The following is a 7,888-nucleotide window of genomic DNA, read 5'->3' on the forward strand; positions in this document are numbered from 1 at the left end:
CCAGAAGATGGTCACAAGTCCTTTGCCCTAGAGGTATACACTTTAGTTTCTTAAGAACTCATTCTCAGCCTCACGGTCTCTTACTTTGGGTGCATTTTTCCTGGTCATAATTAACATCAAGAAAGGGAAACTGAAGGGTGAGAACTTTTAAAGGCAGAGGTTGATGTGACAACTAACATTCAGCTTAGAGGAAGAGAAATTCAGGACAGAATTATAATGCTGCATAAAAAATACACTTTCTTTTTTTCTAGGAAAACTCTACATCTTCAGGACAAGTTTAAATGATATCACCTTGTTTGATAACTTTTATTCTAAAAGGTAGAAATGTGAAATGTATATTTAAAGAAGATTTCCATGAAAAATAGGGGGCAAAGCAGTTTTTTGTATAAGTGGTGAAGTTTACATTACTTTACAATTTGCTTGTGTAGGCCTGTTAATCTTTAAAGATGGATAATAAGCAAAAATTACATTTGGATACATATAGTTGGAAAGTTTTGATAGCTTGTTATGCTTAAAAACTCATTATTCTTAAAAACTTCTTTCACAATACATTAATATATATATTCACAAAAAAGGATAGTAATCAACTTCATATATGGTGTGGGATGATTCTGCTCTTACAAGGAATATATGTTCTTGTAATTCTCTTAACCAGCGATGTTTTGCATGCAGCAAGAATTTTAGGAGTGTGGGGCTATGTTTTTTTTTAATCAAATCCAATTGCTTATGTCATGTGGTATACACAGAATTTCTCTTATAAATCTCTTGAACTTCACAAATATTAGTAAACTAATAGTGCTCACCTACCAATGCTGGCTCATCTAACATACTTTTACTGTCTCAATTTTGATGATTTCCATGGGACTCTGAGAATCCATTTACTAGACTCAGCATAATGTGCTTATTTATTCATGCAAAATAAAAACACATTTGTCCTGTCAATATGTCACATCTGTCAACACCATTTGCTGATTTCAGCTCTTGGCTTGAAATGTGATGTCTAGTTGTCATACATGATCTTATGAAATTTATGATAAAATGTGTGCATCAGGTGGGTCTAAGAGTGATCTTTTATTATAAATGTCAAAAACTTTAAGCCCCAAACTTTAAAAGTAATTAGAAAATGTAAATTTCAAAAAGTGCTTCTGTGGAAGAGTTAATTAGGCATCGTTCTTTTTTGTGAAAGTTACTCAGTCGTGTCTGACTCTTTGTGACCCCATGGACTATACAGTCCTTGGGGTTCTCCAGGCTGGAACACTGGAGTAGGTAGCCTTTCCCTTCTCCAGGGGATCTTCCTTAATTGAAGTATAGTTTATTTACAGTGGTTGTGTTACTTTCGGGTGTATAGCAAAGTGATTCATAAACATACATATATTTTTTCATGTTCTATTTCATTATAGCTTATTATAAGATATTGAGTGGAGTTCCTTGTGCTATTCAGTAGGTCCTTGTTACCTATTTTATTTATAGTAATGTGTGTATGTTAATTCCAAACTCCTATTTTACCCCTCCCCGCTTCCTTGGGCTTCCCTCATAGCTCAGTCAGTAAAGAATCTGCCTGCAATGCAGGAGACCTGGGTTCAATTCCTGGGTCAGGAAGATACCCTGGAAAAGGAAATGGCAATCCACTCCAGTATTCTTGCCTGGAAAACACTATGGACAGAGGAACATGGGCTACAGCCCATGGGGTTGCAAGAGTTGGACATGACTTAGCAACTAAACCACCACCCCCTTCCTTCCACTTTGGTAACCGTAAGTTTGTTTTCTATGTCTGTGAGTCTATTTCTGTCTTGCAAATAATTGAAAGAGTGGGCCAGTGTCTTAGAGAACACAGAACATCCTCTGTGTCAGAGACTGCAGCTCCCAGCTAGACACAGCTACCACCCCACACCCTCAGAAAAAGCCTTTAACTATGAATCATATGCATTCCCTAGTGAATACTGAACATCACCCAGCAGTTTCATCTCTTCAGCATCACACAACGAGTCAAGTATCTGGATTCCGAGAGCAGAAGGAAGTTTGCTTTCATGTAGGTATCAGAAGATTCGCGCGAGAGTGGATACATTCAGAAAAGGGAAGATAGGCCAAATTGAAGAGTGTGAGAAAATTAGCTCATCTGATTTGATGTGAACATCTGCAGAAATTGTTAATGGACACTGCTAATGAAATCCACCAGACATATGCATGCTTGTTATCTGTGGAACTGTGTTCCTCCCCACACCGAACCTGTTGCTGGAAGGGCTGGACGTGCATTCCATCAGTTGTCATATCTAAAGGGTTCAAGAGAGAGAAATTTGAGGCTCCAGTCTGATGTACTGAGAGACAAACACATCATTAGTGGGAGACAGCCACTCTCAGAATTCAAATGCAGACCGAAAGACAGATACACTGAAATCTCACAAGTCTCCTAGCCGCCGATCCAGTGTGTGAGTGCTAAGTCACTTCAGTCGTGTCTGACACTTTGTGACCCTATGGACTGTTGCGCACCAGGCTTCTCTGTCCCTGGGATTCTGTAGGCAAGAATATCACAGTGGGTTGCCATGCTCTCCTCCAGGGGATCTTCCTGACCCAGGGATCGAACCCACATCTCTTACATCTCCTGCACTGGCAGGCGATTTCTTTACCACTAGCATCACCTGGGAAACCCTGCCTGTCAGAGCTCCTCACAATTCTGACCAGGACAGGAGACCTGTGAGTGATGGAGATTTGAGAAACATGTCGATTCACTTCTTTGAGCATTTAGCCTGTTCCATTGGAAGACAAAATGGTTGAATTCATATCAGCCTCCAATTGTATACAAATGGCTATTGTGCAAATAACAGATGACCTTTGTACATCCAAACAGGCTTGCTTTGGCCAGATGTTTCCTTGATAATCCCACATTATTCAGGTGTTAGTTTGTGTTTACATACATCCCAAGCTCTTTCTTTGATAAATCAGCCTCCACTAATTCAAGCAGAGGATCTCCCCAAAGCAGGGGTTGTTAGGCTTCACCCATTCACTGGGTTGCTGGTGGGTACCAGTTGCATTGGGGAAGCAGCAATTCAGTGATTAATAATGAAGGCTCCTGCAGTTTTTAGAGTCAGTCCCAGCTCCCACTTGCTAGCTAAATGACATTACAAGAAGAGTTTACTCTCAGTTTCTTCATCTGTACAGTGGATAATAATAGCATCTTCCACATACAGAGCTCGTGAGATTTCATGTCAAGTGCTTAGAATTATACTGCCATGGTGAACACGCTCATTAACATTGGGTATTTTCATTTGTTATTACTAAACAAGCTATCTCTAACAGATATCAATTGCAGCTCAGTTCTCAGATTTGTCTAAAGAGGAGAGAAGTGCAAATTAAAAACTAAGCCTGAGATTGAATAGATTTATCTCAAGACCTATAATTTTATTTAGACCCCAGATGTTATTTATCTTAGCTCCATATATCAGTTGTCACTTTATAACATCCATATCTCTGCCCTCCTGCCCATTCCCTATGGGTACATGTTCATGAGTTAATGTAATCTGATGAATTAAAAATTAGGCTGATAGAAAAGTTGTGTTCTTGGCTAGATTTTCTCACTAAATCTGTAAAAATGTATATAATCACTACCACTTACTTAAGTTTTTAGCTAACAATATGATAAGAAGGATATATTCCAAATCTATCACCTCTCAACTCGGTCAAGTGAGGAAATCCTGAGGAATAGATCTTTGGGGGTGGGAGGGTGAAGGGAAGGTGTGGAAAATAGGCTATAAGTGAGAATGGGATATCTAGTCCCTTCATCTAGTATATCTCTAGCTACTTACCCACCCTTTCCCTTCCTCATGCCTACACACACCACCCCAGGGTGACGTAATCAAGATGAATGAGATCATGATATGATGCATTCTGCAGTCTTAATAATAATTCTGCTCTCCTCTCATTTAACATAATGTTTTCAATTAAACTTGTAAATAACATTTTGTGATGCTTTCAATGAACATGTTAGTCTATTTTTGTGAGGCATTTGGAACATTTATTATTAAGAAAAAACAGTACTACATAAACATTAACATTCATAATTGCATCTCCATATCATGTCTGAGAAATTTCTTCTTAGATTAACCCCCATGGAGTAAAAGTCTGTGGAAACAGATGGACTTTGTACCTGGCCCTAAAGGTCAGCTGGAGAGAGTGCAGGGAGTTTGGCAGTAAATCCCTTAGTCCAGGACCTTCTCATAAGAAAAGCTTCCTCTTCATTTCAATTGACAGGAATGAGGTTCAGCTTCTATCATAGACACAGCATTCAGCTAGGCTTCCAAAGGATCCTGTTAGAGATGACGATGATGCTGATGATGCTTATGAGTGTGTGAAGCACGTTGTGTTTTCCAGACCCTTCCACACACACTCTCACGATTGAACCCGACAACACTGCAGAGTGAGAAATGCGTGTGCAAAGTGGTGTGCTTTTGTTTTTGTTTTGCAGGAGAAGAAAAGGCACATAATTCAATCTGATTTATTGAACTTCTCTCATCAAAAGAACATTAAGATGCTTTGGATATATCTCAGAAGAACCCAATTTTCACATTTTTCGATGTGCTGTCTCAACTAGTAATAACACTAGCAACTCTGGTTTGGGGACCACAGAAATAGGACATACACTGCACCCCTTCACTGACTCTGCCCACAAAGTTAACCAACAGTGGGACATCCCTGGTGGTCCAGTGGCTAAGACACCTCACTCCCAATGAAGGGGCCCAGGTTTGATCCCTGGTCAGGGAACTAGACCCCACATGCCACAATTAAATATTCCACAGGCTGCAACTAAGACCTGGCAGAACCACATAAATAACTATTTTAAAAATAGCCAACAGGAAATATGGTCCTCATAAATGACTATTATTGAGGCATGGTGTATGCATTGTTCTAGGGAAATGTGAGTTTCCTCTGTAAGAAAACTCAGGAATGTGGTGATTTCCTGTCCCCCTATTCACTGGGCCCTTGGACAGTACCCATTTTATATTCTTAGGTGGAAATCTTTGCTTAACCATATGTTTGACAGAGCACAAAATATACTTATGAACAGAGTGCTTACTGGATTTTTCCTATGACCATAGTACAGCTCAAAAGAACTTTGCTCAGAATTCAGCTAATTTTCGTTTTCTTTCTTTCTCTCTTTTTTCCCCTATAACCATTGTTGGGGTGTCAAATGGGCATCTCTCTCATCTCCCAGACTGATGGCATCGCCTAGGACTTCCCACATAGACAAGATAAACGAAAGGCTTCCATGGACAGGTATGTAACTGTGGAGACAGCAGCGCTGCAAAAGAGGCCTCCTGATCAGAAAGAATGTCTGTCCCACAGTCAACTCTCTGACTCTGCAGTCACCTTTGACATGACTTACTGAATAGGAGTTTGTTTTCCAATTTCCATGGTTCAGTCATAGGCCATGCAAAGTAAATACTAGTAAATGAGCAACAGTAGGTTCAAAGGAACATAAGACTAGAAGCCCTCCTCCTTTGGAAGACGGTTTGGGGAACATTCACATATGAATCAATCTGTTTGCGGTCTTTGAAGTGACTTTGATTAAGAGTTGTGGCCCCAGTAGTAGTGAAATGGGTGGGGCCATCAAAGGAACTGACATTTTCCATATGGATGCTGAGGCTCACACCACATCCAGAGAAGCCCAGGTAATGGCCCTGTGCACAGAATGCGAAAATAAACCAGAAACTCACTACTCTTGGAGATTGCTTGGGAGTGGGTTTTATTTGAAGGAAAGAAAATATGCCATAAGATTTCAAGTTCCTACTGATCAGTGTTGAATTAAATTAATACCTAGTCCATTAAAATTTTTTCAGTGCTCTTTAATGAACAGAAAGGATAACTTCCTTTGAAAAAGCAAGCAGTTTGTGTATTTCCAATAGATACCATCTATGTTTCTGAATGAAACCACAAGTAATAATTAACACTCAAAATTTTAGGGACCACATATAATCAAATACAATCCACTACACTCTCCCTGATTTTGTTAGAAGTCAGTTAATGAATATCTAAACTTTGTGAACTTATTAGAACAGAATTCAACAACTTTTTGAATTCTGAATGAGAAGGAAAATAACATTGAAAATTCATTGAAAAATTAAAATATCTACCCACTCCACTTAAATAGAAGAAACTTGAAAATAATTGAAGAACCCATTCTTTTGCTTTTGGTCTTTGAATTCAAGTCACTCTAAAATTTGTGTCTGAATAGTTCATGTTTTCCACTAGAATACTCTTAACTGCCTAATGTCACAAACTGCAGAATTACCTTTTAACTATTGAAAAAATTAATTACTTTTTATTATTACCTTTTAATTCTCAAACAAACATTAATTGATTTTGGAGGCCAAACAAAAGGAAAATTTGAGACCAGCAATGCAGTTTGCATAGTGGCTTTGTAATCAGAGAGAAATTAATAATTAAGTCACTTGGACCAATTTTTCCATCTTTTGGAACCTTAGTTTCATCATATGAAAATGGGAACATAATATATCTTGCTGAGTTGTTTTGAAGATTAGATGTAAAAACTGAACCATAAACTCTGCAGTTAGTTATTAAAAAATTATAATTACTGTTATTAAATATCTTAGGCCTATTTTCTGATTGTCATCAGGTCTACAACCTGTTTCCTATGATGGGTTCTGTCTTGGGATAGCATTACATCTCATACACGTTTCCAGTCTTCATGGGATTTGAATCATAACTACATGCATACACAATTAATTTTTAGACTAATATCTCAGGGTTGATCATTTATACTATTAATAATAAATATGACGAATATCTTCTAGAATGATTTAAAACAGACATGAAAAGTAGGACTACATCATTACTGGCTCAAAATGTAACAAGGACAAACACATTCTATTCTAATAAGAATATTTAAATTGTTACCCAACTTGATTCAGAAGGAGTAAGAAATCTCCAGCTAGTATGGGAAAATCACAGTCTCTTTTTCTCTGCAGCAGAGATCTGAAATTCATTATGTTTTTCAGTCCTCTTCCTGAGGTACCATTTCTGGCAGACTCTGGTCCTGTTCATCTATGACCATAAAAGAGCAAATGCTGCTGCCTCAACAAATTTTGTTTTCTAAAAGACTGAAAGATCTTTTTACATTTTAAGAAAAAATATTGACTGATAGTTGTAGCAGTATTTAGGAGATCCTGAGGGCCCCCAAAGAATGTTACTCTGAGCACTCATATAATTGCTGAGCAACACTTATTAATACATATTCATATAGTCAGCCACTTACTATCCAAGTGCCAAAGCTTTGGTCCTCTGAGCCTACCCAGGTGAGACCTAGCAGAGTTGGTGCCTAAGGTCTCTCTGTGCAGGTTGTGTAAAGGAAATCTGGATCAAAAGTTTACTAGTTAGCTGTTTGTTTACACTGAATTTATGAAGGGTGGAGAAGCTTAAGAAACTTGAACCTTTTCATTAAATAATATGCCCAGTGAAGTGGTGAGGAACCTCATTTGCCAGGATGGCTGCTAGAATCCCTTCCCAGTTCACCAGTTTGCCCTCATAAATTCTAACCAGAATGGAGTTGAATGCACTTTGTGTCAAAGACTAGTTATCTCAGACCCTAATACCACCCTTCCCTCAAAATGTCTTTCCTGTAAGAAATTAAGAATACCTTTGTAATTCACGAACACTTCCAGTAGACTTTTGAATCTTTGAACATAGGAATAATGCTCTTTTCTTCCATCATGTCTCCATGTTTCTACATGTTAAAAACACACACACACACACACGAAAACCTCTGATTTTAAAAAGTAAACTATTTTAAGTAACTATTAAAAGTTCAGAAGGACAGGATGAGACAATAGGGAGGAATCATCTTTTATACAGTTTACTAATGAGAGAAGAATTTCAG

The 7,888-nt window shown here is 38.1% G+C and overlaps 1 non-coding gene across 1 annotated transcript; it reads left to right on the forward strand.

Moving 5' to 3' along the window:
* The first annotated feature begins 4,683 nt into the window (after positions 1–4,683).
* On the forward strand, positions 4,684–4,755 carry TRNAG-CCC (transfer RNA glycine (anticodon CCC)). The gene has a single exon. It is a non-coding gene; the product is annotated as a tRNA-Gly (tRNA).
* Positions 4,756–7,888: the final 3,133 nt, after the last annotated feature.

This window comes from Budorcas taxicolor, chromosome 9, assembly GCF_023091745.1.
Source record: "Budorcas taxicolor isolate Tak-1 chromosome 9, Takin1.1, whole genome shotgun sequence".
NCBI classification, from domain to species: domain Eukaryota; kingdom Metazoa; phylum Chordata; class Mammalia; order Artiodactyla; family Bovidae; genus Budorcas; species Budorcas taxicolor.